The sequence below is a fragment of the Haemaphysalis longicornis genome, unplaced genomic scaffold, assembly GCF_048455015.1.
Source record: "Haemaphysalis longicornis isolate Haplotype H1 unplaced genomic scaffold, Haemaphysalis longicornis Haplotype H1 scaffold_4, whole genome shotgun sequence".
In the NCBI taxonomy this organism is placed as follows: Eukaryota; Metazoa; Arthropoda; class Arachnida; order Ixodida; family Ixodidae; genus Haemaphysalis; species Haemaphysalis longicornis.
Genome location: NW_027526361.1, coordinates 167,631,233 through 167,651,212, shown reverse-complemented (window position 1 = coordinate 167,651,212; position 19,980 = coordinate 167,631,233). Strand labels below are relative to the sequence as shown.

At 47.8% G+C, this 19,980-nt stretch overlaps 1 protein-coding gene across 2 annotated transcripts in view; it reads right to left on the bottom strand.

Annotated features, from left to right (window-relative positions):
* The window catches only part of LOC144179506 (uncharacterized), a 133,418-nt gene extending 128,739 nt beyond the window's left edge, over window positions 1-4,679 (bottom strand). For both annotated transcript variants that reach the window (XM_077707887.1, XM_077707888.1), the window contains exon 1: window positions 4,443-4,679. The gene's annotated coding sequence lies outside the window, so the exon portion shown is untranslated. The remainder of the gene's footprint in view (window positions 1-4,442) is intronic.
* Window positions 4,680-19,980: the final 15,301 nt, after the last annotated feature.

Genomic DNA, 19,980 nt, shown 5'->3' with positions numbered 1-19,980 from the left:
AATCGTATTGCCATCGTAAAGTAGGCGTCCGGAAGAACATCAGGGACCCACAGTTTGCATAGAGCACATGTCGATCTCATTGTACTTGATGGCCTTAACTACAGCCTCCCACGCACATCTGTTTTCCTGGCCCTCTCCCCTGAAAATTGTTACCACGCCATAAATCGCCATCGCTGTACAATTGTCCCACAGTTGCTTCAACTGTGACGTCACCCTCACCTTTAAGCGTGGTGACACGCACACAGGCGAGACAGCTTCTTGGTGCCCAGCCGGGTTCTCGCATCAACATCCCAATTGCGCCAAGGCACGGGTCGCTCACAAGCGTTAAGAGATGTGGGATTTGAAGGGCAGCACATTAGGGAGTACTCTCGGCACGAAAAGTTGGGATGCGCACATATTTGGCCAAGATCGCCAGGCAGTGATATCCCCATATGGGAACATACGTTCCAGCAAATCTAAAATCATTATCGATGATTTCTCTAAATACTTAATCACTTTCAAAAGACTAGTGAGGCCGGAAGAGTTCATGAGAGTAATCAGGAATCAGAGAGTAAAAAATCGCTCCAACAAAATAATTGCTAGGGTTTAACTGAGTTCACCCAATGCTCAGACACCAATGTTCTGCCACTCCTTTTTTTAAATAACGCTTTGTACATAATTGTAAGAACATTATTCCTTATTATAGTATCCCAGCATCACCGTCCTCTCGCTCATAGTTCATCCCCATCATCGCCGAGTACCAACAGCGCAGAACGCTTTGGCCTCCTAAAAACGCACCACGAACCTATCAACGAGTTTTCACTGAGGTCTCGCAGCCGATGGAGATGATTTCAATCGCGCGTAGCGGGAACCTGCTGCGAAGAAATGAGTTCATGATCTCGAATCAAATTCCTACAGCGCGAAAAAAAAAACGGGACGATCATCTGCACACTCAGAAACACAATTGGGCGCTAAAGCTCAAGCCAATCTCTGCTTTTGTTTCGGCCCATTTCGTTCAGGTTATGGGATTTTACGGACCAAACAAACGCCATCCGTTGATGCATAGACATCATCTGCAACGGGCAGCCACTGAAGCTCGTGGGGTGATATCCCCAATTCGCTCATTGAACAGTTTCTTCCCCTTTTAAAACTCATGCCGTCCTTCTCTTCAACTTTGCAGAATATCGCGGTATGCCCGAAACGTTGACAGTTGAGGTACTGAGAATGCAATTTCATATAATTATGAATTCATGCGTGGTGAACCCGAAACTTAGTTCGTCGGGTCAAGAAACGTTGCGCGCAAGTGACAAAACCCCACTTCCAGCGAATTTTGTGGCAGGGTCGACACGGTGGAGGATTTTCTTCGAGTGCAGTGGTTGCTCAGGAGGGCAAGTAGCTTTTCAGTACCATGGTAAGAGTCATCTAATATTGCACGGGTTTGGAAGATACAAATAAGATTTGCGGCTTATCAGCATTACTACTGATGGGATAACATCTTAAAAGTGTTCGCGTCATGTTTCGCTACGATGTCCAGATACAAGGCTCCCTGGCGTAGGAACCGTCTACACTGTCGTTTCTTGCTCAGCAAGGTCTCGATTACTCTGAGACGGCAATAGTATCGCCTTTCTCAAGTCCTTATGAGCTGAAACAGCGACGAATTTCAGGGGAATGCAAAAAGTTAGCCTTTTCGGCCGGCCCACCACGTTGGAACCTTGCACAAAAAGGTCGGTCAATGCTGCCACAACGGCACCGCCTCCTGATACGATAGGTCCGCCGTGCACCGACAGAGCAACGCCAGAATTGCGTTAGATGCCACCCTTGCCTAATGGATGACGTGGGTGGTCACCCACGGCAACAGTCATCGGTTTGTCGCTCGCAGTGGGCTTGCAGTGGTATTCGGTAACATACCTGAGAGAAGCAGCGTATAGATCAAAGTTGGCTCGTTGGTGTTTGCTTAACTTGGACACAGTGACAGCGCAAATAGATTTACTAAGGATGCGAAAGAGTGGACAGGACGAACTCTAGATTTCAACTATTTTATGACAAGAGCGAATACACCCACCAAAATCGCGCACTGCTCCGTCTAACGACGACGATGGTTGGACGAGAAGCTTTTTCCTGACGGATTATAGTCGTCTCTACACGGTGGGGTTTCTGTGTAATTTTGCACGTTTCTGTCTAATTTTGTTGTACTGTTCCAGGATTTTTCTGTCCAATTTTGCACGTCCATGCATCCCTCTCTAACTCCTAACCTCTTCAACGGGGTAAAAACGAAGCAATCGAATAGACGTCGACTTCACAATGTCGGGGACCGAGGTTCGATTTTAGCCAAGGGAGTGTTTTATTTTTTTACTTCATCTGTTTTCGCGTTACAGACGCCATCAGCGAGAACACCAAAGATTTGCTTTAAAAGAAAGCTGCAAAAAGAAACACATGCGGGTTACAAATTCTCTATAAAATAATACAGTTGTTTTCTGGTGAGGGCCAGAGTCAGGGTGCTTACGCATTCAGTCTCCTCTCGAAGGAGGCAAAACGGTTCGTAAATTTCTCTTTTTATATTGCGAGGAAAAACAGCAGGGTACGCGTGTCCCCTTGAAAGGAGAAGACTATGTGCACGACCGGAAACGGTCAGCCAAGTACCCTGAAGCAGCGACAGCTCCAACTGCCGCACTGTGCTCCTTTAGTTGGTCGTTCAGGCTGCGGTCGAGAGCGCGCACGTACCGCCAACTGTAACCGTCACTGTCGCACGGCCCGCTAAGCAGAAAAGGAACGGGACACCGCGCGAAAGCGCAAACGACACGCCTATCCGGCAGCGTGGGAGGAAGGCGTTTGCAATGCCCAGCGCAATAGGCGACGTCGAGACTGACAGCGCTGCGGACAGACGCATATTATCTCATGTAAATGTAGTCGCGCTGTCGTATTGTCGGATCGCCGACACAGATTCACCGGTGACCCACATTTTTTTTGCGCATTTCTTCGGGCGCATTATTCTTAAACGTAATAAAGTAATTGAAGTCTACGGTTCGTGCTTTTCTCACCGTTCGTCTTTCTTCTTAGCTGTGCTGTTACGACATGGTGGAGAGAAGCCGCATTTTTCTTATAACAAGTACACGCTGAATTGGTTTTTGCGATAGCAAAGTCAAATTAACGCCCATAGGCTAAACGCTGCGACGGGAAGATACCAGATAGCTGAACAAAGGAATACGGACGCACGCAAAAGAAAACAGTGTATCCCACAGCGTGGCAGGAGCTGCGCCAGTAACGGCGTTCGGGGCCATAAAGTCAGACAGGCGGTTAGAACTCTGGCCGGTAGTGACAGGAACGCTTATGTTTCTCCTTTGACTGGTTTATACTTGTCCTCATGTCCTCATTCACTGGTGCAAGAATCGCTCCACGCAACTGCAGGCTCATCAAATGTACTAACGAATTACTACGGAATATTCGCCGAGAGTACCGTTACACGATTATGCATGTAGTACGTCACATTGACTGAGTAAACCTAGGAAGGATCGCTTCTTATTCTATTTGCTCTTCGCAAAGTTTGCAGTTTATTCTTGGGCTACGGGGAACGCCTTCTTTGTTAAATCGAGGCTTCTAGGAAACTTTGGCAATCATTTCAGTATTTATGGTTTCGTGCCAGGTAGTTAGAAGTAACTAGGTCAATGTTTTGCGGGAGAGACTTCAAGGGTGTGCTTTAAAAGTAAACATTCCACATGTGACTATAACTTAGTTGTTAAGAGCAATAAATTTAGAATACTGTGAAGGCAAAACGCATAGCCTAATTTATTGTTTACATGTTCTTTTATATGCACTGTGCTCAAATACAGTTAAGATTACGTTCGTGAAAGAGCATGTATTGCTTAAATAAGTATGTTTCGAACAACAATCCTATATTGGAGAAACCTGTGCTGAGATATAAGGATTTGCTTCAAGATATAGTTGACGGATTACCGCAATCAGTAACCGTCTTTATGTAGTAAACCCCAAATCTCACGCAATAAAACAGCAGTAATTAGGCCGTTAGAGAAGACAGCCGTGTTTGCTGGCTGGCGTGTTAAAAGACGCAGTTCCGAATGCGTGCGACGCCATTAGCTTTTAGACTATGTGCCAGCGTTAGTTTTTTTTGTTTCTGTTTTGAATGAGGCTAAAAGAGGAGCACCAAGAGAGCTCAGGAAACTGATACACAAATAGGTATTCATCATACAACAGCAACTGTGACCTGACGAGACGCATACATACAACCAAATGCCCCTCTGCGATGCATTCCAAATCCTTTCTCCAAATCGTGGGCGAGTTCCATTTTAATACGCGAACGTACAAGAAAGATGTGAATAATTTGCGTCACACACGCGATAAATATCGATAAGAAGACGTTACTGCGTGTCGTATAAGCGACATGGACCAATACTGATGTTTGATAAAAACAGCTACACAGCAATTATGTTGGAAAGAACGTTTCTTACCTAATGCAAGCCAGCACCTGCCTGTGTCGGTATCACCCCTGGCGCGCCATGTCTACGTCTGTGCCGGAAGTCGACTACAGCAGCTCACGATTTAGCGCGGCCGTTGCACGGAGCGAACTCCGCGGAGCAGTGGTTTGCGTGGCGGAGTCACCGCGTGCGTCACGAACTGTCGCTTACGGAGACCGCGAGCTGCAGGCTCGACAACCCGCACGCTGTGTTTCGCAGCATCGAACGGTGCGATAGCGAGTCCTTCCGCTATCTCGCGCCAGTTGTATACACGCGGGCGCGACGGGGGGAATGAGAGGGAACTGTTAAGACATGGTTCTAGGACTGCTAACCTAGACGCTGGCGTTTTCATACTGCGAAGGGCTCAGGATAAACGCCATACGTACCAGCCTCAGCCTAGTACGACGCTTTCTTTGCGAAATTTACCAACACCCGGACGCAGTGAAGTTCGAGTGGCGTATATCCAAAACAACGTGAAGTAGACTGTCATCTATGCCCATAAAAAGTAGCGTTCGACTTCCTCACTCACTCACTGACTCATCAACGCCCAGCCAAAACGGTTAGACGTAGAGACTTGAAAGGTTGGGATTGCATACGCGTCATTACGTGGGGAATCACTAAGGCGGGATTCTGCGAAATTGTGCTCCCGAGCGACGAAAATGGGGAAATTGTGTTTTCGTAAATTTGTCGTTATCTCGCTCCCCCGTTGACATCACAAGTGCGGTTTGCTGATATGTGTAGCCCTAACGAATATCGAAAAAATAGTTCTACGGTTTCGCCATAACCAAGACTACTGGGGCGATCCCGCGTTTAGGAACAAATTGGGTGTTCGGAAAGATTTACCAATAAATCATTAGCTGATTGATTTACCCATTTGGTTTTTGCTAATAAATGTAACTGATACAAATGCACAATAGTTTACCAAGTTTAAGGATTCTGTCCTGCGACTCCAATAAAAGGACGAAATTATTTCTTTAAAAATTTCCACCCTTTATGGGCCTAATAGGTTGACCATGTAATGTCAATCTACAGGGCCATCCACTCTTGGTACGAACACGGCGCAGCCTGCCCTTACATCGAAACTAAGCGGCGCAGGCGAATAGGGGCAGGAGGCGGGGCTTCGTGTGGTCTGCTAGTGCGGAAGCGCGCCGTGCTCGCTTTGCTGTGAAGCACGCCTAACTCTCGGCATGCTTGTAGTAGAGTTCCTGTATATGCTCCCTAGGGGAGCAAGAGTTGCGCATAGGTACGCCATATTGACCGCCGAGCATTCAAAGCAGCGTGGGAAAGCCAACCGTCCGGCTTGAAGGAGTCGTGCGCACCACGCGAGGGGAGCGTGAGCGCACCCCGACGTCGCTGCTTTTTTCTTTTTTTGTAACGCGCGCTTTTCTTTATTATTAGGGGGGTGCGAATACTCGAATATGAATAGAATAGCAGCTCTGCGAATACTTCTTTTCGCGAATCGAACATTTACTATCCGACTTTTCTAATAGTAGAATAGATTTTTCATAAGTGCCCCGCGGCTCTCCAAAAGCGTGCCTCATCATGGCCCGTGATTGTAGTTCTCCCGTGTTTTCGCATCATATTATTTATGTTCGCAACGTGCTCGCTTCGGAGTTATAGGGTGCTGTGTAGTCTCTGCGCATGGTTGCAATGCGGCGACTCTATAGCGCAATTCGTTTTCCAACCCCATATATCGTGCTCACTCAGGATTCTTAAACACTGACTGATAGTGGTTCGGCGGCTGGACTGCTGCGAATGGGAGTTGAAAAGCCTGATTTCCGGGTTATAGAAAAAGTCGTTGGGTCCCAAACATGTGCAGCAGCTTCATTCTTCTAATGAAATCTGTGGGAAACCGAGACCTGTGAAAAAAAAGGAATTGATATTAGATTCGATTTTCGGCATCTTTTATTTGTTCGATTCGAAATGTACTACTAGGTATTCGCACAACCCTGTTTATTATAACTGACGTCTGACTGCGGAACTGATGTACAAAACTACGCCGTTCATCGCACAGGTGAGCTGCTGAGCTAACCAGCAGGTTGGCTCAGCAGCGAGTAGTTACTACATGTACTGTTCCCAATATTCTGAGTGCTTCACGTCGCACATGCGCAGCAAAACGCAGTCGCACGCGTAGCTGCTTTGAAATGAATATTGGTATTTCCCGTCTGAAGCATACGACCTGCAAACCGAGTGAACATCAATTTACAGTCCCGAACATTGCCAAGAAGTTTTAAATCATGGTTGTAACCTGGTTACTTCACAAAGAATTTTTTTTATCAGCTACGGATATAACAAATTGCGTTACGGCCAGTGGCTGCTCAGCTTAAACTTCTGGATTGAGCGAGCAATATATCTACTTGCCACGGAAACGGGGTGTGGATAATTACCAGAACCAGACGAAAATGGTTTTCAATACATGCTCCTTGTGGCTCAATGGCACTGCAGGAGCATATACAGGAAGTAACATAACAGCAATAAACATTAAACCTGTAACTCTCATAATGCACAGAAGAGGGCTTTAACTGACCATTCAATATTTTTCTTACCTTCATTTAAAAGTGAAATCACTAATTATAATTTCTGCGTTTCACAGACAATGTGAAAGAAGCATACTTTGGCTCATATGCCCAGGATGTTTACAGGAATTGAGGGTGTCCAGCCATGCAGCAGAAAAGACAAGCAGTTTCTCGAGTTATAACTTTTATTATTCGCTCATTCAGCACACAATCACTGAGGGTAAGCTGGCCTGCGTGCACTCCGATACTGGCAAGGGTAGGTCTGCATGAACACTTCATTTCACAAATATGAAGCAATAAAAGTAAATAAAGACGTATTTGACTCATCATCATCACCAGCCTATCTACGACCACTGCAGGGCAAAGGCCTCTCCCATTATTCTCTAATTACCTCGGTCCTGTGCCAACTGTGACCAATTTATCCCCGTAAACTTCTTGATCTCATCTGCCCATCTAACTTTCTGCCGCCTCCTGCAACGCTTGCCTTCTCTAGGGATCCACTCTGTTACCCTTAATGACCAGCGGTTATCTTGCCTTCGCATTATATGCCCTGCCCACGTCCATTTCTTCTTCTTAATTTCTACTAATATGTCTTTAACACCAGTTTTCTCTCTGAGCCACTCCGCTCTCTCCTTGTCCCTCAATGTTACACCCATCATTTTACGTTCCATTGCCCGCTGAGGCGTTCTCAATTTAAGTTGAACCCTCCAAGTTTCTGCCCCGTAGGTGTGTACCGGTAAGATGCAGCCGTCATACACTTTCTTCTTCAGCGAGAATGGTAGGCTGCTATTCATTATCTGAGAATGTCTGCCATATGCACTCCACTCCATTCTGATCCTTCTAATTATCTCTGCCTCATGGTTGGGATCTGGGGTCACAACTTGGCCTAAGTAGATATATTCGCTTACCAGTTCCACTCCCTCGCCACCTATCTAAACTGCTGTGCTGTCCCGAGGTTATTGATCATTACTTTAGTTTTCTGCATATTAATTTTCAGGCCCACGGTTCTACTCTGTTCTCCCAGTGCGGAAAGCATGCTTTGCAATTCGTCCCCCGAGTTACTTAGCAAGGCAACGTCATCAGCAAATCTGAGGTTACTGAGGTATTCTCCATTAACCCTTACTCCCACCTGTTCCCAATCCAACGTTCTGAATACTTCTTGTAAGCATGCTGTGAATAACACTGGAGAGATTGTGTCTCCTTGTCTCCTTGTCTGACTACTAGAATTCTACTCACTTGAAGACACACTAGGGAGAGCATGTGGTTTAAGCCGTTTCTTTCCTCTGATTGTCGGCTGCTCAAACTGGTCTGGCGTGAAATGATCCTGCGTGCGAACCATCAATCATATTTAAAACACCGAAAGAGGCTGTACAATCGATAAAGCATATAACATCGCATACGAAAACGCACCCGGTACTGTTAAGAGCACGTAATGTAAGATTTTGTACATCATACCAAATTACGTTACACTGAATTGCAATTGTGCTTACGGCCGAGGTACTTTTCAGACTCGTTGAGCAAATATATACAACACCTGTCTGAACCAATTAACTCTGTCGCGCGAAATTAGCGCTTTGTTTGAGCAAAAAATCACAACAGCCTGTACTGCACCTCGCCAACGTTTACGTGCTATGTTGAAGCACTAACAAGTTAAAAAGTAGTCCGAATAGAAACGCACCAAGACCACGGAAGTAAACCGCGACAAAGCAGAATAAGAAAAACTAAACAGCTTATGGCCATCTCACCGTTTTAAGCGGCGCTACGCCAACAAAAATACGCCCTGCAACGGATGATGGTGTATGCTCCGCATTTTCCTTTCGAATTCCTGAACCTGGTTACCAGTGAATAAAAGAACCGCGGGACAGTTTCAAGCAATAAAGGAAACCTTACCTCGCATATTCTTGCTCCTCTGGATGTTGGGGCCGAACGGCGTAAACGCAGCAGCCTCTGAAGGCGACGGCGGAGAACAGATTTCCCGTACGGAATCGAGAAGAAGGCTTTCCCGCTGCTTTCCGCACGGTTTGTGCAATTCGGCGCAGAGCACCCCGTCATGGCAACAATTAGGCGACTCACATGACAGCGTACTGAAGTTGTGCAAAAAAGATACTCTTCATGTACTACTAGCGTGTTGCGGCTTGTCGCTCTCGCGCTACGAACTACGAATGCGACATGGCAGCGGCGCAAAATGTACGAAAGACGCCGACACCAGAGGGCAGCAGCGGCGTTGCAGCCGCATCGCCGGCTTCTCTGCGGTGCGTGGATGCTTTTTGGGCAAGTGACGGCGATCAGCGAATAGGGTCGTGAGCGGCGAATGGAAATCAAAGGAGCAACTCTTGCTCCCGTAGGGAGCATATACAGGAACTCTAGCTTGTAGCGTCTTAGCGCGCCGCGACCGCGTTGCGGGAAAGCTTGCTTTTCTCATTGCGGCAGGTTGTGTAATTTCTGTGTACGACAAGTAAGCGCTTTTTCTTTTCAGTTCCGCGGTCCCAGTTGCATGTATTGTTGGCAACATTTCACGACTGGCTTGGAGTGGTTTAATGAGAGATGCTGTAGAGGAGGGCTCCGTGTAATTTCAGCCACCAGGATTTATTTAATGTGCACTGGAATTGCGCAGCACAAGCGTGTCTGTGCACAGGGTCGGCCTTACCTCATTCGGCGCCCTGTGCAAACTGCTGCCAAGGCGCCCCCCCACCCGCCCTCCCTCCCCGCCCATAAAACTCATTTTTACAGTGAAGCTGTCTATGTCTAGGATCCAGTAGGCCGTCTCCGATTACACAGCGACATGTAGACAAGAATACTAAGCGAGCGTAGCGCCATTTTACGGGGCCGACTCAAATCCTCGAATTGTAAAACTGTGCGCCACATATTTGTTTAGCGTAAGGAAACGATCATAGAAAAACGAGGGCCTTCATATTTTAATGTAACAGTGCTTATGTTGCCCCTTAAGAGATGTCTTCTGAGTAATAAATTTGTGCTTAGAGGTGAAGACAACTTTAGTTGGCCTGTAATTGTAACCTGGCTATTCCACATTGGGCGTTGTACAGTGAAGCACGTCCGTCTACGGAGAGAGCATGATTACATAAATTCCTGCTGCATTGAAACTATCCCAAACTCAGTTATAGGACAAGTAGCTGCTAAGACGGCCCAGACATTACGCAAATTTTCATTTGCGTGTCAGAATTACGGATTTGACAGTAAAGTTGGAAATATTAGGGAATTCCCGTCTGCTGTCAATACGTGTGCTTTTACGGGTGGGAATACGTGTGCTTTTATGGGTGGGAAGTTTATTTAGGTAGTTAACTAGAAAATGTGGTCAACCGCAAGTTGCGAATAAACGTGTATTGTTTTGTGCACGCCTTGGAGTTCGCCATGGTAAAAGCATATTGTCACTTACGTTGAGGCTCGGCACCACAGCTTCGCTGGGCATCCTTCTTCACAGACCAGAAAGACACTGAACTTTTTTTAAAGCGAGAACTTCGCTGTATAGTCGAAGCGATGGAGTGGTGCCGAAAATCGAATGCATTTCCCCATAGACTGTTTGGCCAACCCTGATAAGCTCGCATAAACAACATTAAAAAAAAGAGTCAACTCGACCAGAAAAAATGTGTTCCCAAGAATGCAGGTGTGTTTAGCGGTGATGCCAACTATCAAAGTATCGGTATAAGTTTGGTTTCTGATGATGATGATGATGGTTGGAGTTTTTTGCCGCAAGGCCAGCGGGGGCAAAGAGCGCAAAACAAAAGTATCTTTAAAAACATAGTGGCTACTAAAGCCAGAACAACAATAAAATCAATTAACGGCAATGGTGATGGCTGGTGTATAGGGCCAGATTTGATTATGCGTGATAGGAAATGAGGTTTAAAAACTTGACGTCTGACAAATACTCAAACACACGTTTCACGGAAACCATGGCATCGTCACCGAGAAACAACGATTGATGTAGGGGAATATGTTGTCTGTAGAGTTCTCTGAAGTGTTTGTGTCGTGTTGTGTGAAGTGCCTTGCATGTGATTAGTATGTGCACTACGGATAGGGCCTCTCCGCACCTGCTGCACTGGGGCCTAGAAGATCCCGTCAGCAGATACGAGTGCGTTGCATGGGTGTGCCCTATCCGTAGCCTAGCCAAGGCGACTTCTGTGTTTCTGTTGTGTGAGTCAGCTGTGTACCGTCCCAAGTGTGGCTTTATTACATGTAGCGTGTTGTTTCTCTGCTCATTCCAGTGTGTTTGCCATGTTCTACGCAAGTGTTGCCTTATGTGTGGCTTGAGGTCTGTATCTGGTACGGCTGTTATGTCTGCAGGGTTCCTGAGTGCAGCAGCACCGGCCCTCTCGTCTGCCAACTCGTTCCCAGCGGTCGCAGCATGTCCTGGGACCCAGCAGAGGAGCAGCTGATGCTTCTGCGCATACACAGACATGATAGTGTTGAATACAAGATTAACTACAGGGTCTTTGGGGGGGTGTATGCGATGATAGTGCGTGAACAACACTCAAAGAATCTGTATAGATGATGGAATTGGGAATTTGGTTTTCAAGAATGTGTCGTACAATCAGTAAAATTCTATACGCTTCTGCTGAAAAAATTGTTGTGTACACACTCATGGTTCTTGCTGCATTGAAATTCGGACCATGAGCAGCGCACGACACCATAGTGGAGGTTTTAGAAGCGTCACTGTAGAATTCTGCATGTGGGTATTTAAACTGCAAAGAATGAAAATGCTGCAGTATTTCAGCTCGCGGTACCCGATTTCTGTCAAGTTTTATAAAAGAAAGGTCGCACGACACAGGACGAACTTGCCAAGGCGGTGAAATGTTTGAAAAGGATGAGCTGTACACATCTAAAAACAAAGCGCTGAAATCCGAGGCTCGCTCTCTCACTCGAAATAAAAAGGGCAGAGGAACGGACGGGCGATTTACAAACAGCACAGATGTGGATGTATCGCTAAAGACAGGATAAAAAGGATGGTTATTCAGGGATGAAATTTTAAAACCATAAAGTAAGTCCATGTACGTTCGCTGGTTCTCAAGGCTCCACTTATTAGATTCGACATACAGACTCTGGACAGGGCTAGTGCGAAAAGCACCCGAAGCAAGCCGTAGCCCCAAGTGTAGCACTGGGTCAAGCATTCGCAACGCTGTTTCAGTCGCCGACCCATATACCACACTGCCATAGTCTAAACGAGAACCAACCAAAGCAGTATAGAGCCGTAGTAGGAGTTCTTTGTCAGCCCCATAGGATTGGTGGGAGAGAGCCTTAAGGATATTCATTGTTTTCATGCATTTATCCTTAAGTTTCTTGATATGTGGGATGGATGTGAGTTTGTGGTCAAACACAACACCTAAAAACTTGTGCTCCTTGTTCACAGGAAGCGACATGCCATTAAGAGTAATGTCTGGGTCCTAATGGACCCCGCGCTTCCTAGAGAACACAACGCAGGAGCTTTTTACAGGATTCAATTTAAAACCATTCTTGTCTGCCCAGCTGGCAAGTTTCTTGACGCCGAGCTGGACTTGGCGTTTGCATATTGACATATTACATGGTTTAAAAAATATCTGCACGTCATCTACATACATGGAGTAAGAAATTGTAGGCGGCAGTGCCTTCCCAAGGGAGTTCATCTTTGCTATGAAGAGAGTGCAGCTTAGAATCCGCCTTGTGGCACTCCATTGTCTTGCACGTGTACCTTTGACAGTGCAGAACCAACTCAGACGCGAAAGGTTCTCTCCGACAAATAACTAGAAAGTGTGTTAAACATATTACCAGAAACACCGAATGACTTGAGGGCAGTACGGATCCCATAACGCCAAGCGGTGTCATAGGCCTTTTCTAGGTCCAAAAACACAGTTAAACAGAACTGTTTGGGAATGAAGGCATCCTTAATGTATGACTCTAGTGCCACAAGTTGATCGTTTGTGGATCTTCCCGCCCTGAAGCCTGCCTGGCAGCTCTCCGTTGTAGTCCAAAAAATACACAAGCCTCCGGTTTATCATCTTCTTGAGAAGCTTGCACAGGCAGCTGGTCAGGGCAATGGGTCGATAGCTAGCGGGAGAAGAAGGGTCCTTCCCTTCTTTCAAGAATGCTACAAATATGGCATCCCTCCAAGACTTTAAATGTGCCCCCAAAGCCATATTTTGTTGAAAAGGTGAAGAAGTGTTACAAGAGTGTCTGTGTGTAAGTTCTGTATCATTGTATATGTAATGTTGTCCGGGCCTGGAGCTGAGGGTTTACACGTACTCAGAGCACCCCTCAGCTCATTAAGTGTGAACTCAGAGTTATAAGAAGTGGCTGACCTGTCATTGTCATGTAAAGGCTTCTTTTCGGCCACGAGTTTCTGTTTATAGAAAGTGTTTGTGTAGAGTGCTGAACTGGAAACTTGTTGGAAGTGTTGTGCGAGTGTGTCAGCCTGGTCTTCGAGTGTGTCCCCTGTTGTGGTGACCAGAGGCAGGCTGTGTGTTTGTTCTCCCTTGAGTTTGCGTATTCGTGTCCATACTTTCCGTGTGTCTGTGTAGGAGTTAATTGATGTTATGAATGTACGCCAACTATCGCGTTTTGCCTCACGGCGCACACGTTTTCCAAACGCCTGGGCCCGTTTGAACAAGAGGAGGTTACTCGACGTGAGGTACCGACGAAGGATACCCCACGCCTTGTTCTGGGCCTCTCGCGCCCGCCTAGAGTCCTCATTCCACCACGGCCTCCGCTGGTTGCGCGGGGCAACAGAGGCGTGCGGTATGGACTTTTCGGCGGCGTCGAGGATGTGCGCCGTGAGTAGTTAGGTTGCCTGCTCAACGTGTAGTTGTGTTATGGACGTGTAGTGTAGTTTAGATGAATCTGTAAATATGTTCCAGTTTGCTCTTGCTTCATTAAACCAGTCCTGGGAAGATAGAATGCTCGGGCCCTTACCTATATATGTTAGTGAGGTGGGGAAGCGGTCACTACAATATGGATCAGTGCCCACACACCACTCAAGACAATGAAAGAGAACTGCAGAACCAATAGCCAAGTCAGGGTGTGAATAAGTGTTGTGTCCTATATTATAATATGTTGGCTTTTTTAGGTTGAAAAGACATGCTCCCGAGGATGTTCAGAATTTCTCTATTAGGCGACCTCGGGCATCCGTGTGAGCAGAGCCCCAAAGAGAGTTATGTGCGTTGAGGTCGCCTAAAAGAATGAAAGGTTCGGGTAACTGATCCACCAGACCCTTGAAATCTGTGCTGGATAGTTGGAAGTCAGGAGGGATGTAAAGAGAACATAGTGTTATAAGCCTATTAAAAATTATCGTTCGAATGGCAACAGCCTCTAGGATGGTCTGTAGTTGGACAGTGTGGCACGCCAAGGTTTTCCGGGCAATGATGGCCACACCGCCTGAGGATGTGCCACCACCATCTCTATCCCTCCTAAATACCATGTAACTATTCAAGAAATGTGTGTGCATGGAGTTTAAATAGGTTTCTTGGAGACACATCACACTTGGCTGATTTGAATGCAGCAACTCATAGACATCATCAAGATTTTTAAGACGGCCTCAGCAGTTCCATTGCATGATATTTTCTCTTCCCATTATTGAAGTTTAGAGCTACTGGAGTATGTGTGTGTTTATCTGTCGGCTTTCGGGGTTGTACTCTTGGAAGGGGCTTTTTGATTTTCTCTACTGACCTGGACGCGGGAGCCCGTTCCTTCCGCTGTCGTGCATGCCGGAACAGCTCGACGTCTAGGTCGTCATCTGAAGGCAGGGGGGTGCCCAATGGACTGGGCCCCCTAGACTTGGACTGGGCACCCTTTGCGGTGCCCTTCGTTTCGGCCGCGACCGCCGAGGGCGTCAGGAGCGCCCCGGGTGGCACAGGCGGTGCGGCGGCAGTGGGAACTGCTGCGGTTTCCTCCATCTCCATCACCTCCGGGCCCTCGCATGTGCTTCGGGCCGGTGGAGTGGAGGAGACAATGGGTGCAGCAGCATCCCCACCACACGTGGTTGCCACCACAGCCGCTGCTGGCTCAGCGAGAGGTGCGGAGGCGAGTTCGGCCGCCGGAGCCAAACCAGGGGGGGGGGAAGGGGGGGGGCCCAAGTCTGACTCGCGGTTCTGGGTCCCCGCCGGAACAAGACGCCGCTCCGTCCCCCGGCGAGCTGCGTCGGCGTACCTCCCCAGGGGGAAAGAGGCGAACCTCTTTCGCGCCTCTGGGAAGGTGATGTTCTCGTTTGCGTTCAAGGCAATGATATCTGTTTCTTGTTTGAATTATTCGCAGCTCCTGGAATAGGCAGCGTGCGGTCCCTGGCAGTTCGCACAGGTGAAGGTCTCGGATTCGCATTTGTCGGTTAGGTGATCGTGTGTTGCACATTTTGCACACGTCGGTTTACCACGGCAAGAGGTTGTGCCGTGCCCAAACTGCTGACACTTGAAGCAGCGGCGTGGGTTTGGCACGTAGGGTCGAACCGGACATCTCATGAAGCCTGCGTTGACCGACTGAGGAGGTGTTGCGCGGTCAAATGTCAAGATTATGTGTTTAGTAGCTATTATTTGGTCGTTTCGGCGTATCGTGATTCGCCGGACTGCTGTCACGCCCTGATCGCTAAGGCCGTCGAGCAGATCTGCTTCAGTCTCATTTATTAGATCTCTATCAGAGATCACGCCCTGGCAGCTATTCAGACTGCGATGGGGCGTAATCTGGATGTCAATATCGACCATGCGCGTTTGCTTCAAGAGGTTACAGGATTGTTGTTTTTTTTGGACTTCAATTAAGACTTCTCCGGTTGTGAGCTTTTTAGTCTTATATGATTTGCCTACAAGGCTTTCAAGAAACTTCGAAATGAGAAAGACAGACTGGGAAGTGATGGGTTTCGATGTATCCAGGGATTCCATTACCAGGAAGCGCGAGAAATTATCGGGCTTTGGAATGGAGATCGAAGACAAAGGAGGAAAGGATACTTTGGTGTGGCCCCTTTTCAGGGACCGATCACGTTTGGGGGGGGGGGGGTTAAAAATGCCATATGACACATAGGAAAGCAGGGAGACGGGGGTACTTTCTCCTTTGACCTTACCCTGGTAGTCTAAGAGGTTCCGGAGCTCCCTGCCTGGTAGACAGGCAGGGAGCCCGTTGGCCGGAGCTTGACCAAGGCTCCGACGGCCACCGTTTACGGCTTCTACCCTCCACCTTTAAACACCCCGCCGCGGTTGGACACAGCTTATGTATGGGAGCTCGGGGTCCGCGGTGGCGCTGCTCACCGTCACCATGAATACTCAAGGTGCCCCGTGCGGGGAAGTTTGTTTGTCTAAGCTGGCCTGTTCTGCATTGCGCATTCTGGAGTGAAGCAACGCCATCTACGAAGGAAGTATGATTACAGAAAACGGCTGTAACTCTTGTGTTGTCAAAAGTATACCGAAACAAATTTCATGACAATTATTCGCTTGGGAGACTCTACATGCGTGAAACGTGGCTTCTGTTGTGTTAAAAGGGTCAGTTGAAAATCGCGAAAAAGGAACGGTTCTGGATGATACAATACATGTAGCGATCACCGAAGAAGGAGTAAAATAGTATAAGTCTCATGAATAACGTATCTGTAGCATTTAGATTGTTCGTAAGTGCGTTTACTAAGTGCGCAAAAAAAGCGTCGCTTTCGCGCTTCTTTCAACATTCTTCGGGAAGGGATGGTAGATTTTTTATAATTACTATTTTGCGATTGCTTCTTTTCCTTTTTCTGATTCATTTTGTTTTTTGATGAGGATGTCTAATCGTAAAACCAAAGTGTATTTGAGAGTTCATTCCCGCGAGCTGTGTGTTTCGGTGGCTCAAGCCTGCAACGGGGGGCCGCGAATCAATGCCCCAGCCACAATTAGGTAGTCATGCATGAAGCCGCCTAAAGGTCCGACCAGGTCACAGACCATGTACATTTCAAGCAGACCGTGCTGCTGAAAATGCACAAACAAAAAGAGGCTTGCCAGAAAAAAAAAGGTTAGTTGCATTAACCAAAATGCCAGACAACTGCAGTGACTCATGAAGAAGCTTGAGCGCACTAGCGAGGCCCCGATTTTAAACCTGTTGACTGCCGGATCTTAACTTAAGCAACCCACCGGTGTTAGAGGAACGGATACGGCGGGCATTAAATCCAACCGAGTTGTGTCATAGCTACTCTTAAATAGCAGGAGCAGGCCTAAGATCTCAAGTTCCCGCCAAAGCGTCCTTTTTTCGTAGAATGCGCCCTTAAAATTATGGATTTTCTGCAGTACCACGAACATGTGCCTCCTCATTGGATAGCGTGCGGTGCAGAGGACCAGACAGAGGAGGAAACAAAGTTGAAATGTGGAAGTGGTGGTCTTAGTACTAAGTAACTAAAACAATAGGTGCGCTAGCTCGAGTTAGACACCTCAGGTAACATATTGACAGAAGGACAAAGTTTCAACGTTAAACTTATTGACAGTGGAGTGGCTTTTGCTTTTTTTTTTTTGGCTTTTGCATTGAAAATGCACACATATTATTTTTATAATCATGCATATATAAAAGTGTCTCGGCTGCGTTCTGGGGTTTCCGCACAACTATTCCTCACACACGAGGGCAAACGTCTAGCGGGGCCAAATGATTGCTGTCAATATGAGCACAACCTCCTCAAGTAATGTTGTAGACTGCGCGAGTTTTGTCAGGATAGGTCAGGTTAGTGAGCCCAATACGAGATATAGGGTTTTCTTGTACTTTAAAGGGACTTTTACTTGTACTTCACTCTTTTTTGTTTCTGTTTAAAACTTTCAACACACCAATAATTTAAGAATTTCGGTCTTTCTTTCCTTTAACAAACAGCCCTGCTTAGAAATGTGCGTAAGATAAGGCAGCTATAGCCACGAGTTGCCGTATTAAATTTTTCGTCAGTTTGTTTGCAACACGGGAGTGAGGAGATTTCAATCGAAGTTTAGAAATTCCAGGGATGCCTTCCTCGTGGCGAAGCCCGTAATATCAGCCTCTGCTCGATAAATAAAAATTTATTCTCTTTTCTCTCGTATAACAAAACCAACCCGGGCTTTAAAGCAATGTCTGACCACGGAAAGGAAACCTCCCTTTCCGAAGTAGCCAGACGATTGTTCGAATTTTTTTCCATATCCATGCACACAGTAGCAATAGTAGCAAAAAAAATCTACTGGTATTACAAAATAACGTCAATTTAAGTTTAGGCATCAATTTTTTTTGCCTTTCTGCTTAAGTTTCGGGCCTATAACTTCGCTATTAGGCGCCCTCTAAGCGTAAGTTTTGTTCTTGTTTCAGCATTTTCTTTCAGCATAAGTGTCGGACGCAAACAGTTACACCTGATTTAGTTTTGTTAATACTGTCTCCCAAAGTCTCCTAAGGCGGTTATTCGGAAGGCCACTTACACCTTGGCACCCTTGTTTTGGGTGTGAAATTGTGGATCCATGTTTCTCGTTATAGGCATAAAAATTTGGGATATTTGAACATAGGCGTTTTCTCCCTCACTTCAAGGTGCACCGCTGAAGTCTCTCCTTTGATGGACGGAAGACAGAGCCGGGTGGAAAGAACAGGGGGAGAGGAGGGCGTTCATTACAAGTCGGCGACCCCTTTTCAACGGAGCCTTGGGCGACCGCCCTGGTCGCCCACCCCCAAGACGGTACTGCCTTCAACGATACATGCATTTAAGTGGTGCCATGGAACTGAAAAGAGGAAGCGCCCAGTTGTCTTGCGCCGAAACTACACAACGCGACGCTGGGAGGAAAGTGCACCTTCCCGCAACGCGGTCGCAGCGCGCTAAGACGCTACAAGCATGCCGAGAGTTAGGCGTGCTTCACAGCAAAGCAACGCTACCGCACTAGCAGACGACACGGAGACCCGCCTCCAAGCCCCTATGCGCCCACGCCGCTTAGCTTCGATGCGCGGCCGTGGCTTGCGGCCCGGAGCGCGGTCACGCTACGCCGTGTTCGCTCCAAGAGTGGACGGCCCTACAACAAACTGCTGGTTGTAGAGGCGTCAAATTTCACAAGTATGTTCCCATTCTGATGTAGGAGGAAAATACTGCAGAAATTTCGACAATCACACGAATGTGAGAGAGTACAAAATCGGTCAGTTGTTTCCTCTATAGCGGCATCATCATCGTCAGCGCCCGCGCCCCATCATCATCAGTAATGCAGATGATGACGCAGACAGAACACGATGGCCTCCAGGCTGCTCGGCCGCACTCTACGGGTGGTCTCCGATTCTAGGGCCCATGTTGTCGTCCCCACGCAACGCTGAATAAATGTAGGCCCTGCCGCACCGTCACATCGGCCGGCTACATAATTGGTGACCCAGACGTCGGCAGCATGGAGCCCCGGTCACCTTCAATCTGCCCCCCTCACCCGGCCTTCGAGCACTGCCATCCCGCAGGCTGGTTCCGGGAAATGGCGCCGCACTTCCAGCTACGGCGCATCGACTCGCTGGCTGAGCGGCACCACATTGCCACAGCGTTGCTACCGCATGACCTGCGCATCGACATCATAGAATACTGAGCAACCATACGACGATCTCGAGGTCCTTGTGATGGCACACGTCGGCAAGAGCCTTGCTTGCCGTATTGACTCGGCATCGCTCCACATCGTTGCCTCCTCGCACGACACGCCAAGCGTTGGAACGGGAAGTGCGTCCAACGGCTTGCAGTGTCGCCCGTGTCCTTGTGAAGAGCCTGTGGCCGGAGCATGGTGCCACGTAACATCACCACCAGGCTTCGCTGAACATCCGACCTCCACCTCGACTCCTTCCACGCTTTCTGCGACCAACGACTCGACTCCCGGGCACGCTGACACTATTGCTCAGTACGGCGGCCTTGCCATCTTGCGCCCCGTTCTACCCTGAGAACCCCAAGGTGGGGCTTTGCCAGACGGAATGCTTTTTCGACCTCTAAGGTGTCACGACGCAGCAGGACCGTTACTTTCTGATCCACGAGCTGCATCCCTCCTGCCTGGCCTCCATCTTGCCGGAACCTGGAGCCCGCCCTTGCGACGAGCTTAGGGCCTTTCTCCTGGTGCGGTCCGCTCGGTTGCCGAAGCCATCCGCGC